Source organism: Bos indicus x Bos taurus, chromosome 15 (assembly GCF_003369695.1).
Source record: "Bos indicus x Bos taurus breed Angus x Brahman F1 hybrid chromosome 15, Bos_hybrid_MaternalHap_v2.0, whole genome shotgun sequence".
NCBI lineage: Eukaryota > Metazoa > Chordata > Mammalia > Artiodactyla > Bovidae > Bos > Bos indicus x Bos taurus.
Window position 1 is genome coordinate 60,264,121 of NC_040090.1, and position 22,609 is coordinate 60,286,729.

General features: G+C 47.3%; 1 protein-coding gene across 1 annotated transcript in view; it reads left to right on the plus strand.

Annotated features, from left to right (window-relative positions):
* Positions 1 to 1,230: 1,230 nt before the first annotated feature.
* Positions 1,231 to 22,609, plus strand: part of DRD2 (dopamine receptor D2) — a 70,657-nt gene continuing 49,278 nt past the window's right edge. The window contains exon 1 of the mRNA XM_027563703.1: positions 1,231 to 1,434. The gene's annotated coding sequence lies outside the window, so the exon portion shown is untranslated. The remainder of the gene's footprint in view (positions 1,435 to 22,609) is intronic.

The following is a 22,609-nucleotide window of genomic DNA, read 5'->3' on the forward strand; positions in this document are numbered from 1 at the left end:
CCCTTTTTGTCTGTTCCATAGCACCGGTTTAAGCTGCAGGCATGTTGGCTTAAACTGGCAGGAGGTGACAGCAGGAGCCTGGTTTCATTCCTCTTTGTGACCCTTGAATCGGACACAGAGCCTGGCAAAGGAAGGACAGTCAGTAACTACAGCTAACCCTTGAACACAGTTGGGGCTAGGGGTGCTAACCCTCAAAAATCAGCATTTAATATACAGTCCATCCTCCTTACCCACCTTCTATATGAGTGGTTTGACCCAAACCCAGATAATGTAGGTGGTTTAGTCTCTAAGTCATGACTGACTCTTGTGACCCCATGGACTGTAGCCCATCAGGCTCCTCTGTCCATGTAGTAGTGTATTATTTACTGTTGAAAAATATCTCATTTTTGACCTGTGATGTTCAAGGGCCAGTTCCTTAAAGTAAAGGGAAGGGGGAAAGGTGGGGGGAAGGCGGTTCCTCTGCAGGCAAAGACCAGCGGCCGAGGACCAGCAGCAGGGCAGCCCTCGCCACCATCTCCCTTCCTCTCACTCCAACCCCTTACTGCTTCTGGAATGAAAGGTGAGCTGGAATCTCTGGGCCTCCTCTTGAACTTTCTCAAGTCAGCTCCAAGCAGGCTTTCCCCTGAAAATGAGTTAAGCAACGAAGCTTAGCACAGCTCTGTCCACAGCTTTGAAGAGGTCCTGGATCTCTCCTTCGATTCCCTGGATGGGAGGTGCCTCCCCCAACCCTCGTCCTCTGACTCCTCAAAGGAGGGAAGAGACAGGCGACAACACCTGTCCCTGCCGCCGGTCATTTACAGATTGTTACTTTGGGGGTGTGGTGGGACGGCTCAGTTCCTGCCTGGGCTCCATCTGCCTCAAAAGTCAAGGATGGCGGCAATCCCCACCTGCTAGCGCCTCGGGTGTTGCGGGCACTAGAGGCTGGCTTACCAACGCTCAGGGGGAGGGGCGGGAGGGGCGGGGCCTGTCCCGGGGGCGTGCCCTGTCCCGGGGGCGTGGCCTGTCCCAGGGGCGGGGCTCGAGGCGCCCCGTGGTCCAGGCGGCCCCGCCCCGCCCACCCGCGCTCCCCGCGCTCTCCGCGCTGGAGCGCCGCGGAGCTGTCCAGCTTTTCAGTGACGGAGCCGGCCGCCTGCCCCGTGCACCGCGCCGCCTCCGCGCCAGGTCTCTGCGCCGCTCGCCCGCCCAGCGCCCGGCCGGCCCCGCCCCACCCCGCCCCGCCGCGGCCCGGCCACTGCTCCCCGCGGGCCGAAGCCGGCCAAGCGGCTGCCCGCCGGGGCTCTGAACGGCGCGGCGGGGCCGGGAGCCAGGGACCCGCCGAGGAGAGCGGCGGCCCCGGACAGCTGCCGGAGGGGCGGCCGCGCGTGGATGCGGCGGGAGCCGGAAGCCTCGTGCAGCCGGCGCCGTCTCTGCCCCCGGGCGCCCTATGGCTTGAAGGTAAGCGCCAATAGGGTGCAGGACAGGCGGCCCGGGCCCAGGCAGGGTCAGTGGGAGAGGAGGAGGGAGCTCGAAGGGCGGAGCGGCTGGGATCAGAAGTTTGTCCTGCCACTCTGGCGCTCGTCTGCCCGGGGACCGACCTGCCCTGATCTTCCCGAACTCTCCGTCCGGCCGCTTCCCCGGGGGCGAAGGGAACGTCGGCGGCTGTCCCCTCTCCCACACTCTGGGCATCCTTCGCGCCGCCCGGGTGCGAATCCTCGCTCCGGACACGGGCGGGCAGTGCCGTGCAGCCTCCGGCGGAGCGCCGAGAGCGAGCCCCGCGGCCCGCGGCTTCGCAGGGCGGCCGGCTCCCGGACCATCTCGGGAGGTCACTTTTCGCCCGGCACCAAAGCTGGGGGCCCCCCGTGCGCGCGGCCAGAGTTCCGATCGCCCTGGAGGGAAAAGGGTTGTTCTTGGCAACTCTGCATTTGTGCGACCTGGAGACTTCATTTTCTAAGGACCGAAGCCAGGGGTGAGGGAGAGGCTGGTTCTAACTAATTGCTCTCATGGCTAATATGCCTCTGTCCTTGGTTCTGAATTTACGTTCTTGGCCGTCTCTCCGTTTGCGATTCAGTTGAGGAAGGAGGTTGGGGTTTCAGACCCATCTCAACCTGGGAATGGGGGTGACGATAGGCGCAGAGGCAAAGAGTGACTCTTCTACTTTGGAATGGACCAAAAGCCCCGGTAGGGTGGTGTACAGAAACAAGAGGCAGCTGTAAGCGCCAGACAGAGCGCGTGTCCATCCCTGGCTGCCGCCCTTAGCCTATGAGCCGTTCCTCTTGAAGAGCAGAGGTAAGAGGGTGCCTGTGCGTCTACACAGCAGGCTTCGTCATGGACACAAGTCACAGCACCGCGGCTCCGTAGGGACAGGTCCTTTCTCTCAGCCACAGGGAAGCTATCTGAGTGAATGAGTCATACTGTTCGCCCCCCAGCACCCCATACTTTTTGTCCTGGGGGATCCTGAGGCTGGTGAGGTGCAAGACACTTTGTGGATCCCTCTCTAGTTCCTTCTTCAGATCCAACTATTTCTGGATTTTGACCAGGCTACAAACCTTTCAGGCTAATTCTTTCTCCTCCCCAGGACGGCATGAACAGTGATTCTTACCCCATTGGATGCAAATACTCTGCTTACCCCTGATTCATCCTGTGGCATAAGGACCACTTGAAAAAGAAATCATTTTTTGGTTTCATTTTTCTCCCTGTTGCTGCTATTTAATGAGGGTGGACAGAAAGAGAGGCTTGTGGTGCATGTGACCAATTGCAAGAGAGTTAGTGAGCTGATTCATTGTGTCCCAGTCCCCTGCCTTTGACTTGTCTGCTTAGTATTCAGGATTCCTGATATATTTGACTGGGAGGGGGCTGCTGATGCCAGCTCTGAAATTAGACATCTGGTGGGGAAGACATTTGACAGGGTTAGACTGAGAGCCAAGTGAGGGCCACCATGGTTCCAGCCTTGGTCTCTTGAAGAACATTCTGAGTTCCTTCCATCTTACCTATACATCCTGGGGTGAGGAGGGGGCGGGGAGGAAGGTGCCTGAAACATGGGAGATTCTGAATTATTACAGAGGTCTGGGATAGCATTTCTCTAAGGGCTGAGTTTTGTTTTAATAAACTCTGTATCTGAATCACCAGAGAAGCTAGTTTAAAATGCATGATTTTGTTTCTTATCTGAAGAACTGCCGAATGAGAGTCTCAAGCAGAGGCCCAGGAATGTATATTTTAACAATATTTCTGGGTGATTCATATGTACACTGGGTTAAGAAATCATCTCTCATACAAGTTATTACTTCCTTAACGAGAGAGAACATGATTAAGGTCTTGAGTCAACACCCTTGCCTTCTGCAGTTACACGTGTTAAATTCTTCGGATGTGGGACTGTGGATGAACCAACCTCCTGGTTCAGTCCCTTTGCTGTGATAGAGGATGCAGCCCAGTCTCCTCCCACAGGATCTGCCTGGGCCTCCCTTTTTTTCTAAAACAGATTTTTGGTCTCTCTAGGAATCACCAATATGGTTTTACCTTGACCTGTGTAAATACTGAGTCTCCTCTGGGGGCCAACCCAGTGTGTTTTCCCTCCCCTCCCCTTCTAGGGGAATCATCGTCTTTCAGTATGCTTATGCCGTGATCTGCTAACCCAACTGCTCCTGAAATGCCAAGGAGTGATTAGTTCAGCTTAGTAGCACACCATGTTCCCCAAGGCTGGTAGCCGCGTGTGCCCTATTGGCAGTGACATATTGACTGCATCGATTTGGTTCTTGTGCTCTATAAAAGCTGGGAAGCTTGTAGGGGCAAATAAGGCCAGTGATAAGGCTTGTGGGCTAGTCAGTTTTTTTTCTTCACCTGCAAGGTTGAATTATTTCTGTCTAGAATGTGCAGTGATGTAGGAGAGTCTGAACTTGAAAGAAAGCCTGTTTTTTTCCCTCCTACCAGTGGAAACAAAGGGAGCTCAGGATCTCATAAGAATTTGGCCTCACACGTACCTTGGGCTGACCTGCTGAAGCTAGACTGGTCTAAGGTCCCTGTTCTCTGTATAAACATGTATCAGGGGAAAGGCTTGTGGACTCAGTCTGGAGGGAGCTGTCTCCATCTTCCCTGCATGTGGAAATTGTGTTTCGGTGTTGAGGAAGAAGCTATGAAGATAGCACAGGTGATGTGTGTGGTGGGGGTGGGGGGGCAGAGGGTGATGAGACTTTCTTGAGCCAATCCTTCCCCTTCCAGTGACTCACACGTTCTCACCTGCCACCCTTTATTTCTCCCTCCCATGTGGTGTAATATCCAGAAATCTCCAACAGTGAAGGCTGAGGAGGGAAGAGGAGAATCAAAGTTGATTTATAATGCTGGGACCCCAAGCCATATCTCCAGCATCTCCCAGAATCAGGTCGTGTATCACACATCACAGCAGCCTAAGATATGAGGGCTTGAAAAGAACAAAATGACTGCCCAGTCGGTTCCATTTCCCCTCAGACATAGTTACCAGGACTTTAAATTCCTTAGATTATTTGGACTTCCTCAGAAGTCATTCTGGATGTTCCTGACTCCAAACACGGCAGCTTTTTCTTTAGTCCGGAAATATGGTTTCTGTCTTCTGTTAGGGAAGTTCTCCAAAAATTGAGTGGTGCAGACTTATAGAAAGAACTTACGGTTGCTGGGAGGAAGGGATAGTTACGGAATTTGGGATGGACATGTACACACTGCTGTATTTAAAATAGATAACCAACAAAGAGCTAATGTATAGCACAGGGAACTCTGCTCAATGTTATGTGGCAGCCTGGATGGGAGGGGAACTGGGGGGAGAATGGATGCATGTGTATATGTGGCTGAGTCCCTTCAGCTGTCCACCTGAAACTGAAGCTATTGCAACATTGTTAATCAGCTACACCCCAATACAAAATTAAAAGTTTAAAAAAATAAAATAAAGTAGGAGATCAACTTTAAACATATAGCCTATAAATAAATTTCTTTAAAAAAAAAAAAAGAGTGGTGTAAACTTTGCAGTTCCAGTGTACCAGGATTGAGCTTGGCAATCAAAGCTTCTCTGTCTTATCAGGAGCTCTGCTAGCAGGAGAGCATCCTGCGTTTAGGAAGTACTTGGAAACCACAGGCAGCAGGAAGGGCTCGACTTCCCAGTAGGCATCCTCCCCTGTGTGCAGCCTCTCACTTAGATGACCCCCAGTGTCATATTCCTTCCTTTCACCCCCCAGTAGGGCCTCTTACGGCCCTGGGAAGACTCCAGCATTTGCTTTGGGATTCTGTATGAGCTCTCCAGGTTACTAAATAGAGCCACTAAGCAAGTTGCTTATTTACCAGTTCTGGGTGGTAGACTGATATTATCTCCAGTCTATTTAATTATTGCAGCAGTGTTGGAATCTGATGTTAATATACCGCTGCCTCTAACCTGTCCCCATCACCAATGTAATGGAAGATTTCTTTCTTGTTGTTATTTTTTTAAACAATAGAATCATATTATCTAAATGCATAGGCTTGGAAAATAGCTTGATTATAGTGTCAGTACATGTGGGTGGAGGAGAAAAACTCCACGATTCAGCTACTTGGTTTGTTCGTGTTTGGGTCCAGAGAAAGGAGAGAAATTTGCCCTTCCGGTCTTGTACATTTCCCCTCTTCTTCTCCCTTTCAATCTGATGAATGAGGTAAATCAACACCCTTGGCAAGTGTGAAGCCCCCTGGGAGGGTGCAGCCTCCTCTTTCCCTAGGAGACCTGGGACTGTGTCTCTAAAGGAGCAGAGGCCCCTGCTGGCTTCAGAGAACAGGAAGGAGCCGGAGATGATGCCCTCGGGCCTGGGGACTCCCCCATCCCAGGGATGGAAAAGGCTGTGTCCACGCAGGGTCCCAAACTCAGAGCCCTGGAAGCCATGGGGGCCTCTGAGAGTGTGGAGCCAGTGTCATGGATGTGGGAGCTGAGGAGAAGTGAACTCTTGAGGGCCCTTGGAAGCAGTTGATGTTCAATATGCATGTGTAAGGCATCAGTGTGGCACAGATGGGCGATTTGTCATAATCTGATGGCACCTGCGAGGATTTGCACTTTTTCTAGGAACAGACAGGGGAAATTCTTTACTGTCTCCAGTGATGGGGGAGGGAAAGAAAGGAGGACCCCTGGCTTTCCCTGGAGCCCTCTGAGTGATATCAGCGTGTTCCCAGACAGAGGATGGTTAAGTGAAGTCAGATAGACTCGGCCCCAAGGGGCCTTGTCGATAAGCCCGCAGTCAGCCCAGGCAGACCCAGCTTCCAGGGCGCTGAGGCTCAGCACACAGAATGGCAGCCACAGTCCCCAAGGACATTCCCCCGCAGACGTCTGGGAGCCAAAGTGAGTCGTGGGGCCCGTGCATTTGTCACTGGGCTCCTTCAGAACGTGCCTCATTTGCACCCCCACGTTGCTGTTATTGTTTAGAGTCTAAGTGGCCCAGCAGGGGAAAGGCATTAGAAATGAAATTATTTTTGTTACATGCTGTATAATTGCCTCCTCTCCTTTCTATTACCCCAGGCAGCAACATCACTAGCAATTCCCCGGGAACCTTTGGTCTGGGAAAGTGGCTTACTCACAGGCTTCCTTAGAAGGGCTGCTCTGAACAAGTGACCCCACTCACCAGTCCCTCTGTCACTGACCTAATCATCATAACAGCCATCATTTGTCACGCATTTGCTCTGTGCAGGACCCTGTGCTGCACACGTGACATTTTTATTTCAACTCCCATTCTTACGACAACTCTAGGTAACAGGCACTATTATTATCCCCATTTTACAGAAGAAGTGTGGACTTAGAGAGGTAGATAGCTTGCACAAGGTCATGGCTAATAAGGGGATTCAAAGCCAGATCGTCTGATGCTAAAACAGTGCTTCTCTCTGACCTATGTCAGTGGCATACAGAATGAGGGAAGAGAATATGGATAAGAAGGCATTTTCTTTGATAAACTGAAGTGACTGTGACCTTTGCATATGAAGGCAGGAAAGGAGGAGATAGCAGAGGGGGAAGAAAGGATGAAATAACTTCTTGGGATTCTGAAAGCCAAGGACCATCTAGGAAGTAGTTTGGCAACTGGATCTAGGAGTTTTTTGGATGAAATGCACTGGGAATGAACCTCAGCAAGTCCTGGGGGCAGAGGTGGGGGAGGTGGGAGCAGGAGGAGGCCTGGGAGTGGAGGAGCAGGAGTGTATGGACTGATACAAGCTTTCCTTAAAAACACTGATAATATCACCTCCTGTGTCACACCTCTCCAAGGTGAACTGAACTGTCCAAACGGTAAAACCCAGACTTCTTCCAACCTTTAGGCCTTTGGTGTTGCTTTCTTATTATCACGGGATGAAAACTTGTTACATCTCCAAGACTAAACTCCTAGATTTTCCAGAGGCAGCGGGGGAGTGGGGTGGGGGAGTAGCATGACCTGGGACCCTGCACAGATGCAGGAGTAACTCACGGGAGCTTGGTTGGCGGTCAGTGCTTTTCTGTTGGACAGAGGCAGTAGAGGCCCAGGAGCCCGGAGCAGGATGCTTGACCACATTGATTTCTTCAGGAATAAAATCAAGGGATTGAAATTCAGCAGCACAGAAGGCTCCACTGAAGTGATGAGATCATGGTGTTCACTCCGTAATGAGCTGGAAGACTTCTAGACCACTGTGTTGAATCTCCCCATGAATTCTGTGAATGATACTCACCAGCATTGGTTTCCTTTCTTAAAGCCTTTAAAAACAGTATAGTGTGGTGGTTACAGCTGTGGGCTCTGGGGTAAGCCTGCCAGAATTCGAATCCTGACTCTAAATACTGAACTGAACTGATGTTACCTTAAACAAGTTGGTTAGCCTCTATCATCTTGAGTTTCTCATCTATAAGTGGGTATATTAATACTGACTTCATTGGGTTGTGGTGATTGATTAAGGCATTTAGATGTAAGACATTTGGGAGTCCCTGACAAAAAGAAACATTCTATAAATGTTAACTCCAATGACTGTTAGTTATTATTAAGAAACTTCAGGAGGAACATTTTCAGCTGTTTTTCTTCTGCACGAATTCAGCCTCTGATTTTACATGTCTGAAATTAAGTATGTTTTTAGAACTTTCACAGAATTCAAGCTTACATTTCTTTCTTCCATTCTATTTATCTGCACCACAATTCTTTGGCACTTGCCTGTCGAAAGCTCTTACTCATCTTGAGCGAGAGGGGTTCAAGTTGCTTGTCATCCCTTTGAATTAGGTTCCGCTGAGCTCCCATCTTACCACGCACAAGCCAGGAGGAGGCGTTGGTCTTCGTGGTGATGCTTTGGCACAGCCTCAGTTTTCTTCCTGGCTTCTCAGGCCCTTCATCTGCCTCCTCCTCCTCCTCTGATTGAAGTCTTCTTGACTGTCATTGTCATATGGTGTGGGGCACTCTGGCACAGACCACTTTTTATTAAACATGAAAAACAAAGAGAATATATTGGTGCCCAAGGACAAGGAGATTTTTCTTTTTCTAAGATCTCCGAAGCTGGTGGAAATGCACACTGTCCATCTTTTGGAGTCATTAATGTCAGTGAAAGGAGAAGGCAATGGCAGCCCACTCCAGTACTCTTGCCTGGAAAATCCCATGGACAGAGGAGCCTGGTGGGCTGCAGTCCATGGGGTCGCTAAGAGTGGGACACAGCTGAGCGACTTCACTTTTCACTTTCATGCATTGGAGAAGGAAATGGCAACCCACTCCAGTGTTCTTGCCTGGAGAATCCCAGGGACGGGGGAGCCTGGTGGGCTGCCGTCTATGGGGTCGCACAGAGTTGGACACGACTGACGCAACTTAGCAGCAGCAGCAATGGCAGTGAAAGGTTGTTGCTGAATCACACAAAGATGGCAGGATTCTTGGCCTCCAGAGGAGAAGAATTCAATCCGAGGTCGGAGACGAGGCTTGATCACTCAGAGCTTTTGTGTAATAAAGTTTTATTAAAGTATAAAGAAGATAGAGAAAGATTCTGACATAGACATCAGAAGGGGGTAGAAAGAGTACCCACTTGCTAGTGTTAGCAATGGAGTTATATACTCTCCAATGAATCCAAAGAATGTCTGGAGGTTGTAAAGACCTCACCAGACCTACTCCCATAATTTACATTTTAAGATAACAGGATTAGCCAGAAGGTTTAATCCAGAGACTGTCCTCAGGCAGGATACATTATTGTTATATAATTCTAAGGAATGTAGAAGAAAAAAAGTTTGTCCTTTCTTCCTCCTTGAGAATTCCAGACCCCTCTCGCTTTGGGGACCCCTAGATTTCTTATCAACCTGCCTAGGAAATGACTCTCTCAGCAGGAGCAAATGCTACCCATTTTTTTTTAGATGAAGTATGGGACCTGCCTGAGAGAAGAGGATGAAACATGATAGCTGCAGCCTTAAGAGTCTCCAATCATGAAAGAAACATCCATCTGTGGGGCTTTTTCTTTTCTCATGAAGCCTTCCTTGGGCAGGACTCTTTCTTAATTGACACATATACTTCTGGCCAATTAGAAGGGCTTATGGTAGGAGATTTCTGAGGCCACACTGGTATTCTGTTCCCTGATCATCTTCCTTAGGCCATGTGGTCGCTCCTTTCTTACACTCTGGGCTCCCTCTCCTCTTTCATTTATTAATGGCAGGATCAACAAGAGAAATGTGTTGGCAAGCAGAAGCCAGCATCCAGGGTCCCAGGTGGAAGAAGTCAGGCACCCTAAAATGGATCCATGTTTCCATATATTGCCTTGAGCACTGTGTACAGCGGAAGGCCTGGAGTTGCTGTTGATGACTCGGGGCACAAACTCTGCCCTCTGGCCAGTCATCTCTGGTGAGCCAAAGGGGGTGGCGAGAGATGATGACCGCTTTCCATAGACCCATGATGCTGCCACACATTCTGCATTCTTCCTGAGTTTCATTCTGTGGTAACCAGCCTCCAAGATGACCCTCAATACTCCCTGCTTTCTGGTATTCATGTTATTTTGTAATCTTCTCTAACATTAAGTAGGGCAGACCTATGTAGCAATAGAATAATACATCAATGACAGATTGTGACTTCTGAGGATAGATCATAAAACATATAATGATTTCCACCTTCTTCTGCTTTTGGATCACTCATTCTAGGGAAAGTTGGCTGCCATGTCATCAGGATGTTCAAGCAGCTCTGTGGAAGGGTCTACATGGTAAGGGACTGAAGCCTCCTGCTAACAGCCATGTGAATGAACCATCTTGGAAGCCCATCTTCCCTCCCCAGACAAGCCTTCAAATGACCATGGCCACTGCCAAGGTCTTAACCACAACCTTTTGAAAGACCCTGAGCCAGAACCACCTGACTGAGCTGCCTGAATTCCTGACCCACAGGAGCTATGAGATAATAAATTTTTGTTGTTTTAAATTGCTAGGATTTAGAGTAATTTACTATACCTAGTAGAAAACTAATGCACACTCTGAAATATTCAGACTTTTATTCTACAATGACATGGAGTCTCTTTGCTCAGTTGTGTCTGACTCTTTGTGACCTCATAAACTGTAGCCCGCCAGACTCCTCTGTCCATGGGGTTCTCCAGGCAAGAATACTGGAGTGGGTTGCCATTTCCTTCTTCAGGGGATCTACCCAACTCAGGGATCAAACCTAGGTCTCCCACATTGCAGGTGAATTCTTTACCTTCCGAGTCACCAGGAAAACCCTTTAAATTGCTAGGATTTGGAATAATTTATTATTCATGGTAGGAAACTATTGGAAATTATTCAAACTTGGAAGTTATTCACACTTAGAAATTATTCAAACTTTTCTTATACAATGACATGGAGTCTCTTCATTCTCCATGTATAAAGATGGATTCCTCTTACTGGATTAAAACTGCCTCTGTGAGTTTTAAGTTGTGCTCTCTGGTTTGTTATTTTAGGATTCTAAATCACTCATGCTTCACACATTGTGGTCATGAACTTCTCAGCCACCATCTTCCCAAGACCAGGTTGCTGATTTCTGTATTCTGCCTTCCTGTACCCAATCTTGCAAGAATGTCTTCTGATGTGGCAGCCATTCAACATACATTTCACTTTTCATTCTTTCATTGAGCAGAAATCATTGAGAAGCTACTCTATACTAGGTACTCATTTTGGTTGCAAATAACCAATGAAGAAACAAAGATCCCTGCCCACATTTTGGTGGGAGGAGAAAAATGATAAACAATAAGTATAAAGAGTGAATTCATAAATGTGTTAGAAGGCAATAAGTACTTGGAAAAAGACAAAATTAATTAGGGTTAGGTGATGTGGAGTGCTGAAGGGTGGGAGGAAAGGAAGGTTTGCATTATTAAATAGGTGGTCAGGATGGACATCATCGAGAAAGTGACATGTGAAAAATGACAAAGGACATAGGAAAGTGAACTACGTATATATCAGAAGGAAGAGCATTCAAGGCAGAGAGATTCTACAGTCTACATGAATTTTTAAGCATTTTAAGTAATTGTCTTATTCCCTAAAGAGCAACGGTAATGATAAGCTGCATTTGGAACTCCATTTTCATTTTTAAAACCCATGAGACAATAGTAATCTCTCTCATTTGTAACTCACTTTCTCATATTGTTGTTGTTCAGTCACTAAGTCATATCTAGCTCTTTGTGGCTGCATGGACTGCAGCATGCCAAGCTTTCCTGTCCTTCACTATCTCCCAAAGCTTGCTCAAATTCATGTCCATTGAGCTGGTGATGCTATCTAATCATCTCATCCTCTGCCACCCTCTTCTCCTTTTGCCTTCAATCTTTCCCAGCATCAGGATCATTTCTAATCAGTTGGCTCTTCGTATCAGGTGGCCAAAGTATTGAAGCTTCAGCTTTAGCATCAGTCCTTCCAATGAATATTCAGGGTTGCTTTCCTTTATAATTGACTGGTTTAATCTCCTTGCAGTCCAAGAGATTCTCAAGAGTCTTCTCCAGCACTACTTTCACAGTCATTAACCTTATTGATCTTTGCAAACCACTGAGATAGCTATTATGACCCCCATTTTGCAGATATGGACACTGAAGCTCAGAGAGGTTAAGTGAAACTTGCTCAGACTTGCACAGCTAGGGGGTATTGGAGTTACTGCTTTTAATTCAGTTCAGTCACTCAGTTGTGTCTGACTCATTGCAACCCATGGGCTGCAGCACACCAGGCTTTCCTGTCTTTCACCATCTCCTGGAGCTTGCTGAAACTCATGTCCACTGAGTCGGTGATGCCATCCAACCATCTCATCCTCTGTCCTCTCCTCCTTCTGCCTTCAATCTTTCCCAGCATCAGGGTCTTTTCTAGTGACTCCACTCTTCACATTAGGTGGCCAAAGTACTGGAGCTTCAGCTTCAGCATCAGTCCTTCAATGAATATTCAGGACTGATTTCCTTTAGGATTGACTGGTTTGATCTCCTTGTAGTCCAAGGGACTCTCCAACACCCCAATTCAAAAGCATCCATTCTTTGGTGCTCAGCTTTCTGTCTGGTCCAACTCTCACATTCATGCATGACTACTGGAAATACCATAGTTTTGACTAGATGGACCTTTGTTGGCAAAGTAGTGTCTCGACTTTTGTAGAGCTTTTCTTCCAAGGACCAAGTTTGGCATAGCTTTTCTTCCAAGGACCAAGTGTCTTTTAATAGCTTTTCTTCCAAGGACCAAGTGTCTTTTAATTTCATGGCTGCAGTCACCATCTGTAGTGATTTTTGACACAGGAAAATAAAGTCTGTCATTGTTTCCATTGTTGCCCCATCTATTTGCCATGAAGTGATGGGAATGGATGCCATGATCTTAGTTTTCTGAATGCTGAGTTTTAAGTCAGCTTTTTCATGCTCCTCTTTCACTTTCATCAAGAGACTCTTCAGTTCGTCTTCACTTTCTGCCATAAGGGTGGTATCATCTGCATATCTGAGGTTATTGATATTTCTCCCTGCAGTCTTGATTCCAGCTTGTGCTTCATCCAGCCTGGCATTTCACATGATGTGCTCTGCATGTAAGTTAAATAAGCAGGGTAACAATATACAGCCTTGAAATACTCCCTTCCCAATTTGGAACCAGTCATTGTTCCATGTCCGGTTCTAACTGTTGCTTCTTGACCTGCATACAGATTTCTCAGGAGACAGGTGTTCCCATCTCTTGAAGAATTTCCACAGTTTGTTGTGATCCACACAGTCAAAGGCTTTAGCATAGTCAGTGAAGTACAAGTAGATGTTTTTCTGGAATTCTCTTGCTTTTTTTAATGATCCAATGGATGTTGGCAATTTAATCTCTGGTTCCTCTGCCTTTTCTAAAACCAGATTGAATAACTGAAAGTTCTTGGTTCCTGTACTGTTGAAGCCTAGCTTGGAGAATTCTGAGCATTACTTTACTAGCGTGTGAGATGAGTGCAACTGTGCAGTAGTTTGAGCATTCTTTGGCATTGCCTTTCTTTGGGATTGAAATGAAAACCGACCTTTTCCAGTCCTGTGGCCACTGCTGAGTTTTCCAAATTTGCTAGCATATTGAGTGTAGCACTTTCACAGCATCATCTTTTAAGATATGAAACAGCTCAACTGGAATTCCATCACCTCCACTAGCTTTGTTCATAGTGATGCTTTCTAAGGCTCACTTGACTTCACATTCCAGGATGTCTGGCTCTAGGTGAGTGATCACACCATTATGGTTATCTGGGTCATGAAGATTTTTTCTGTATAGTTCTTCTGTGTATTCTTGCCACCTCTTCTTAATATCTTCTGCTTCTGTTAGGTCCATACCATTTCTGTCCTTTATCGAGCCCATCTTTGCATGAAATGTTCCCTTGGTATCTCTAATTTTCTTGAAGAGATCTCTAGTCTTTCCCATTCTGTTGTTTTCCTCTATTTCTTTGCATTGATCACTTAGGAAGCCTTTCTTATCTCTCCTTGCTATTCTTTGGAAATTTTCATTCACATGAGTATATCTTTCCTTTTCTCCTTTGCCTTTAGCTTCTCTTCTTTTCTCAGCTCTTTGCAAGGCTTCCTCAGACAACCATTTTGCCTTTTTGCATTGCTTTTACTTGCGGATGGTATTGATCACAACCTCCCATACAATGCCATGAACCTCTGTCCATAGTCCTTCAGGCACTCTGTCTATCAGATCTAATCCCTTGAATCTATTTGTCACTTCCACTGTATAATCATCAAGAATTTGATTTAGGATATACTCGAATGGTCTATAGTTTTCCCTACTTTCTGTAATTTAAGTCTGAATTTGGCAATAAGGAGTTCATGATCTGAGCTGCAGTCAGCTCCTAGTCTTGTTTTTGCTGACTGTATACAGCTTCTCCATCTTTGGCTGCAAAGAATATAATCAGTCTGATTTCGGTATTGACCATCTGGTGATGTCCATGTGTAGAATTGTCTCTTGTGTTGTTGGAAGAGGGTGTTTGCTGTGACCCGTGCATTCTTTTGGCAAAACTCTGTTAGCCTTTGCCCTGCTTCATTTTGTACTTCAAGGCCAAGCTTGCCTGTTACTCCAGCTATCTCTTGACTTCCTACTTTTGCATTCCAGTCCCCTATCATGAAAAGGACATCTTTTTTTGGTGTTAGTTCTACAAGGTCTTGTAAGTCATCATAAAACCGTTCATCTTCAGCTTCTTCAGCATTAGTGGTTGGGGTATAGAATGGATTACTGTGATATTGAATGGTTTGCCTTGGAAACAAACAGGTCATCCTGTCATTTTTGAGACTGCATCCAAGTACTGCATTTCGGACTCTCTTGTTGACTATGAGAGCTACTTCATTTCTTCTAAGGGATTCTTGCCCGCAGTAGTAGATATAATGGTCATGTGAATTACCCATTCCAGTCCATTTTAGTTCACTGATTCCTAAAATGTCAGTGTTCACTCTTGCCATCTCCTGTTTGACCCTTCCAATTTGCCTTGATTCATGGACCTAACATTCCAGGTTCCTATGCAATATTGCTCTTTACAGCATTGTACTTTACTTCCATCACCAGTCACACCCCCAACTGGCTGTTATTTTCGCTTTGGCTCTGTCTGTTCATTCCTTCTGGAGTTATTTCTCCACTCTTCTCCAGTAGCATGTTGGTTACCTCCCAACCTGGGGAGTTCATCTTCCAGTGTATCTTTTTGCTTTTTCATACTGTTCATGGGTTCTCAAGGCAAGACCACTGAAGTGGTTTGCCATTCCCCCTTCCAGTGGACCATGTCTTGTCAGAACTCTCCACCATGATCTGTCAGTCTTGGGTGGCCCTACACGGCATGGCTCATAGTTTCACTGAGTTAGACAAGGCTGTGGTCCATGTGATCAGTTTGGTTAGTTTTCTGTGATTGTGGTTTTCATTCTGTCTGCCCTCTGATGGATGAGAATAAGAGGCTTGTGGAGCTTCCTGATGGGAGGAGCTGACTGTGGGGGAATCTGGGACTTGTTCTGATGGGCCATGCTCAGTAAACCTTTTAATCCAATTTTCTGTTGATGTGTTCCCTCCCTGTTGTTTGGCCTAAGGCCAAGCTATGACAGGGGTAATTGTGGTAAAGGCAACCTCCTTCAAAAGGACTTATGCCCGCACTGTTCAGTGCCCCTGACCCACACCTCCTCCTCCGTCAGAGAGTCCTGGACACACACAGCCAAGTCTGGCTCAGTCCCTTGTGAGGACACTGCGCCTTTCTCCTGGGTCCTTGTGTGCAAAAGGTTTTGTTGTGTCCTCCAAGTCTGTTTCCCCAGTCCTGTGGCAGTTCTGTAATCAAATCCCACTGGCCTCCAAAGTCAAATTCCCTGGAGGTTCTCAGTCCCTTTGCCGGATCCCCAGGTTGGGAAATCTGTTGTGGGTCCTAGAACTTTCTTAACAGTGTGAGATTTCTTTGGTATAATTGTTCTGCAGTTTGTGGGTCATGTGCTTAGTGGCTCTGTGTTGGGGCTGAAGGCGACCTCCTCCAAGAGGGCTTATGCCACACACTGTGTGTCCCAGGTCTGCTGCAGGCAGAACCCCTGTCCCCGTGGCAGGCCGCTGCTGACCTGTGCCTCTGCAGGAGACACCCAAACACTTAAAGGCGGGTCTGGCTCAGTCTCTGTGGGGTCTCTGGATCCTGGTGCGCACAAGGTTTTGTGTGAGCCCTCCGAGCGTCTCTGGCGGGTATGGGTTTCATTCTAAATGCAATTTTGCCCCTCCTACCATTTTGTTGGAGCTTCTCCTTTGCCCTTGGACGTGGGGTATCTTTTTTTGGTGGGATCCAACATATATCCTGTCGATAGTCTTTTAGCAGCAAAGTTGCAATTTTGGAGTTCTCACAGGGGAAGATGAACACACATCCTTCTACTCTGATGACAATTCTTGTGCTCCTTTCTTATATTGCCATCTTAATGTTCAATGCTAATCTCTCAGTGATGCATTTCTGGTCTTCCCCACCTGACTGAGATCTCCTTGAAACAGAGTCTGTCTCAAATTTCTCCTGAAGCTATGATAAACAAAAATGATGTTAAGCATTTGTTAGTCACTTAAATTTGTGAGTGAGGGAGTTGGGTGAGTGACAGTTTACCTCCCTGTGGCCACACTTACTTGAAGCCCAGCAAGGATGTCTGCTATATCTGGGGAATCCGCTACAGGTGGAGGGGTTCAGCAAGATGCTTCATCCCTCTTTCATCGTTAGCACTCTCTGGGTACCTTCATCAGTGAGCACCTTATAGTTTGGCTAGAAAATCTTCACAGTTGTGGGCATGGAAGTAGGGGTTATTGAATAGTTAGAGCCTGCTTCAATCAGACACGTACGCAGAGGAGAAGGTATTGGGTGAACTGTCAAGGAAACACATACAGATGTGTTGGTCCAGATCAGCCTGGCGGCCTGAAAACAAACAGGATGGAACACTCCTTGGGAGTGAGCTTTGGGGCTTTAGGTGGTTTGTTCTGAAGCTGGAATTTAGAGATTGGGGAACTAGGCTGAGCCTTAGTTTAAAAAGTACAGAGAAGCATTACCTAAGACCCTTATTTATTAAGTAATAATAGTTTAAATCTATCTCCTAAAATCACTTCTAAAAAATGAGATACCTACTCCCTGCCCATCTAACTATTCAATATAACAAAGTGATTCAGAAGATGAACTTGGAAGCCAGACTGATGCAGGCTCAGACTTGTGTTCTGCCAGAAACCTCAATCAAATTACTATAACCCCTTTGAGATCAGCATTTTCTTTCATAGACTAGGGATGACCATGACACTTGCTTCATAAGGTTTTATAGGAAGTGAATGAATCATGCACATAAAGTACTTGGCCTAATGCCTGACATGTGGCAAACTTTTAGTAAACATTCACTATCATTATTCTATCATAATTAGTAGGAAGCATTTAAATGTCTACAGGATCCTTCCCCATCTCCTAGTTTTATCTTCTGTCTTCTGGAGGAAAGAAGGATGTCATTGCAGATGAGGAAATTAGACAAGTTGGGATTTGACTCATAGAGCATTATTCTGGGAAGGACCCACTGTCACACGGCAAGAGAGCAGAGCAGAGCAGGACTAGGATTCACCTCTGCCCCCCAGGGCATTTTCTGCCATATCCTGCTGTCACCAACCTCAGGTTAGAGTGTGGAGTATTCAAGGGACTCAAAGAAACTAAGGGCTGAAGAATGGAGTTTGAGCTGGGCACGGTAGATCCCCTGGAGGAGGGAATGTCTACCCACTACAGTATTCTTGCCTGGAGAATTCCATGGACCAGGCTACACTCCATGGGGTTGCAAAGAGAATGGATGTGACTTGGCAACCCAATCCAGTGTTCTTGCCTGGAGAATCCCAGGGACGGGGGAGCCTGGTGGGCTGCCGTCTATAGGGTTGCACAGAGTCGGACACGACTGAAGCAACTGAGCAGCAGCAACAGCAGCAAAGTGACTAACACAACAGTCCCAGGTGAGGCCAGAGGCAGGGGCAGGAGCCAAACTAGGAACCCTGAGGCTTTTGTGAAGAAGACTGGACTCCATCCTGAGGGCAACAAGAAGTCATCTCATCCTGAGGGCATCAAGAAGTTTTAGGCAGTAGAATAATTCAATTGATTTCATTTGCATTAAAATAAAAATCACAGAGGCTGCCCAGCGGGAGACCTGATGGTAGAGAAGCAAGTTGGAAGCAGAGCCACGAGGAGGGTTTCCAGTTGTCTGGGACAGTCATGCTGGAGGCTGATGGGCAGTGGCGATGGAAAGACAGGGGTGATTTGAAAAATTATTTAAAATTCAATAGAACTTGATGATTGATGGCCCAAGGAAGATGAAAGCAAGGGATAAGGCAAGGATGATTTAAGGACAACGAAGCAAGGAAATAAGGATATTTGTAAAAGTGTCTGAATGCTGGGCTAGAAATCTGATTCATCTAGAAAGGAAAGTGAAGACAGTCTGTGGATTTTAAAGGGGAATTAGAATCGGTGGACTGATGGCATGGATGAGGTCAGAGACCTGCTATACTTGGAGTAATTGATCGACTGAACTGGGATGCAGAGAGAGAGAACGAGATGTGGTCACAGAGGGAGAGAACAAAGTTTCTGACTTCAGAGAGGAGCAGTCCTGGCAGATGACAAGGTCCAGGACGCAATCATGGAAACAGGTGAACTGAAGTGGAGCGTGTACTGGAGATGGGGGGCGGTCAAGGAGCTGAGAGGCCAAGGTACTTGGAGCCGACTCCACCCATTCAGTGGCAGGACATGGGCTGGAGTGGAAGATGTTGAGCTACATGCCAGTCATCAGTGAAGTAGGGGATGTGACTGGGAATCTGTGGGTGACCCTGACAGAGAGGGATGGAGGGATCATGGAGGGGTGGCAGGTTCCTCAAGAGAACAGGGTCTTATGAGAGGATGGATGAGGTGGTCATGAGTCACAGGGAAGGGATGCGGGGGAAGAAGTGCCCTGCTGGAGGCTAGAAGGGGAGGAGCCCCCTCCTGGGACCCAGTACACACCTTTCTACACCTCAACACGCCAGATTTCTCCTCGCTTCCTCATTTGCTCATGAACTCATTAGGTTACATTCTTCTCTTTGTCTAAAGAGAATGGAAGAGAAAGATGAAAAGAAAAGAGAAAAAAAAGGGTAGTGTGATGGTATAAAGCTGTGGATTAGAGAGGTGAAAGGATTGGAGATTACAAGGAAGAGGAACAAAAAGGACTGGTGGACACTCGTTCCTCTGCGCTCACTTTCCCACACTCAGCCCCTGAGTATGTTGTTTTCTCTGCCTGAATGCTCCAGCCCTTGACCTGAAAGGCTAACTTCTAGTCAGCCTTTAAACTGAGCAGAGGCACCACCTCTTCCAGGCAGTCTTCAGTGATTTCCCCTATGCTGTTCCACCAGCCTGGGCTAGGGACCCTCTTTTATATTACTGTAGGAAGAAGTGTAAGATTTATCATGGTGTACTGTAATTGCCTGTTTACTTGTCCATTTCGCCACTAGATAATAAATTCCTCAAAGGCAAAAATGCAGTCCTTACTTTTCCAAGCTTAGTTACCAGCTTCACTGAATTCCACATGGCAAGACTGTGATCAGGGGAATTCCCCCGCACCCCACGTACATACAATAATAAGATAGGAGGGCATGCTGTCTTCTGCTCATCCTTAAATTCCCCCACATTATTAAGGCAGGCTAGAATGTTCCTCCAGCAAGAGATTTAGACAGGAGAGCCCCCAGAGTGTCAAGGCTGTAAATAACCTTAGGAACCTCAAATAACTCTTCACGCGTGGATGAAAAAATTGTGCCCAGAGAGGTATTGAGTGATGCCTCCAGAGTGTTGTTGCAGGAAGGGCGACCCCCTTCCAAGGCCCGAAAGTGGGCTCTTGTCTAACACTTGGAAATGAATTGTCTGAGGAGACACATATGCTGACAAAGCAAGAGACTTTATTGGGAAGGGCGCCTGGGTGGAGGGCAGCAGGGTAAGGGAACCCAGGAGAACTGCTCTGCCACGTGGCTCGCAGTCTCGGGTTTTATGGTGATGGGATTAGTTTCCGGGTTTTCTTTGACCAATCATCTGACTCAGAATCCTTCCTGGTGGCACATGCATTGCTCAGCCAAGATGGATGCCAGCGAGAAGCATTCTAGGAGGTGGTTGGACACGTGGTGTCTCCTTTTGACCTTTCCTGAACTCTTCTGGTTGATGGTGACTTAGTTCCATGTTCCTTACTAGGATTTCCTGTTGTAAAATAAGTCACGCAAATGGTTACTATGGTGCCTGGCCAGGGTGGATGGTTTCAGTCAGTGTGCTTCCCCTAACAGTCTCAGGGCTGCTACACCCAGACCAAACCCAGATCCCAGACCTGCCAGTGACCGACCCATTTCCCACTGCACCAAGCCTGTGTCCTGTACTGTGCTTGATAGACAGAGATGGTGTTTGCCACACAGTTTGGCCTCAGGTAGCTGCGGCAAAAGTTTCCTCAATGTAACCAAGCTCCAAAAACCATCCCTTTGTCCTTTCTTCCTGTTTCTAGGTCCAGAATTGTTGAGTCAATGACCCTTATTACTCAGATCTACTCTGTTGCCTGGAAAATACAGATAAGTGAAATGAAGTAGGACAAGTGGGCACTTTACGTATTTTGAGGGGCTTACAGCTTTGAGTGATGGGGTTGCCTTAATGGCTATTAATGTTCCCCTTTTCTCATAAAGAAGAAGACTGCTGGCAAGCTGGTGCTCGCTCTATATAGCGTATGACGTGTGAAGGCCTTTGAATGCTATGTTACTGTCATTCACAATAACATAATAAGGTACACTGGTCACTCCTTGGTCATCAGTCAGATCTTAGGGCTGGGCAGCAGGGAAAGAACAGGAGAAGGAGGAGTTTCCGGGCCCTACCTTGAGCATATGCTTGGTGGTTGGTAGGATATCAGTAAACAATTGTTGTGTGAGTGAATGAAGACTGTTCTCATGCAGAGCAGACTGAGATTTGCTCAAAATTGATCTGATTCATCACATCTTGAAGAAGCTGGATAAAACCCAGGAAACCAGGCTGGAAAAGCCAAACGTCTGCTGTCTTCATTTCTAATTACTTTTGCTTGGCTCCCAAGTGTGATAAGAAAAGAATTTGAAAAGAGATGGGTGCAAACCTCTGTGGATTCCCTGAGCTCTGAGGCATCAAGAAACCCGAAATCAAGGTGCCAGCAAGGCTGTGTTCCCTCTGAAGGCTCTAGGCTCTCTTTACCTCTTGCAGCTTCTCATGGCTCCTGGCTTCGTTGGCTTGTGGCAGCGTAACTCCAGTCTCTGCCCCCAGCTGCACATCGTCTTTGTCTCCCTGTGTCTGTTTCCTCTTCTCTTAGAAGGGTACCAGCTTTTGGATTTGGGACCCACCCTAACCCCATATGATCCTTTCTAGATCCTTAACTAATTATCTTTGCAAAGACTTATTTGCAAGTAAGGTCAGACGCTGAAGTTCTGGATGGACATGAATTTGGGGAACACTGTTCAACCCACTACCAGGAGCTTTCTGCCTCCCTCCTTCCTGGTCCCTAGAGATATCCTTTGCTTCCTCCCAACAGGACCACTTCCCTTCCAGACACCTGTTCTTAGAACAGCTGCTTTCTTATCTGATTGAAACCTCAAATCCTGAGTTAGAAAGCAAATGAGGACAAGAAAGAAAGCAATTAGTAAGACTGGGACTTCAGGATTAAAAGGGTCCACTGACTTGCTGCCTAGGTGGTTAGTAAGGGGGAGGCTAGGGGAAAAGTTTAAGGGGTGAGAAGAGAAAGAAGGGGGTCCCTCGAATGTTTCAGAAAGGAGAAGGTTTGTGGGGACCCAAATTCCTGCAGCAATTTAGCTGAGGCCCCATGAGGGTGGTGGTGGTGGTTGTTTAGTTGCTAAACTGTGTCCGATTCTGTGACCCCATGGACTACAGCACTCCAGGCTTCCCATCCTCCATCATCTCTCACAGTCTGCTCAAGTTCATGTCCATTGAGTCGGTGATGCCATCTAACCATTTTATCTTCTGCCACTCTCTTCTCCTTTTGCCTTTTTCACCATGATGCTGGTGGCTGGGTGCAAATATTAAGTGCCTGATGTAGTTGGAAGGAGCACAGAGATGTGGAGTTGCTCACTCAACTTTCGTCCTACAGACATTTACTAAATGTCTCCTGTGTGCCCAGGTCCTCAGTCTAACACTCATTTCACAGGTGAAAACACTGAGGTTCCAGGGGGCCAAGGGAATCATCCAAGGTCTCTTAGGGGCAGAGTCAGGACCAAAAGCCAAGTCTTCTAACTCAGTACCTTGTACTTATACAAAGCATTGTTCTTCTCTCATATGCTCCAGTCTGCCAGGGAATCTCTGGACTCCACCAGGGAATAGTAATAATAGTAGCAACCTGTGTGTATGGACAGGGCTTGATCACGTGCAGGGTGTGTCTCTGGAAGTCATTTTACTACTGCTCCTTGAGGCAGGGGGACTGGAGGCAACAGTGCGGAGAGCTGGGCTCCTGCCCCGGAGCTCAGCTTTGCTGGGAGTAGAGGAAGGGAGGAATGAGATCCCCCTGGAGAGAAGGGCTGGGACCACAGTCAGAGGCTAGCAGACTCTGCATTATAAACCACAGATCCCGAGGGAACCCCGTTGTCAAGTTTGTCCAGCTGGCCAGTCCTCCAGAACCTGGGAGATGCCGAAGGTGCTAGGGAGCCTTCTGGGCCCTTAGTGTGGATTACATGCTTACAAATAAGGAACCCACAGCCTTGCAGATTCACCTCCTTGGAGTCCTGCCTTAGAAGCCAGGG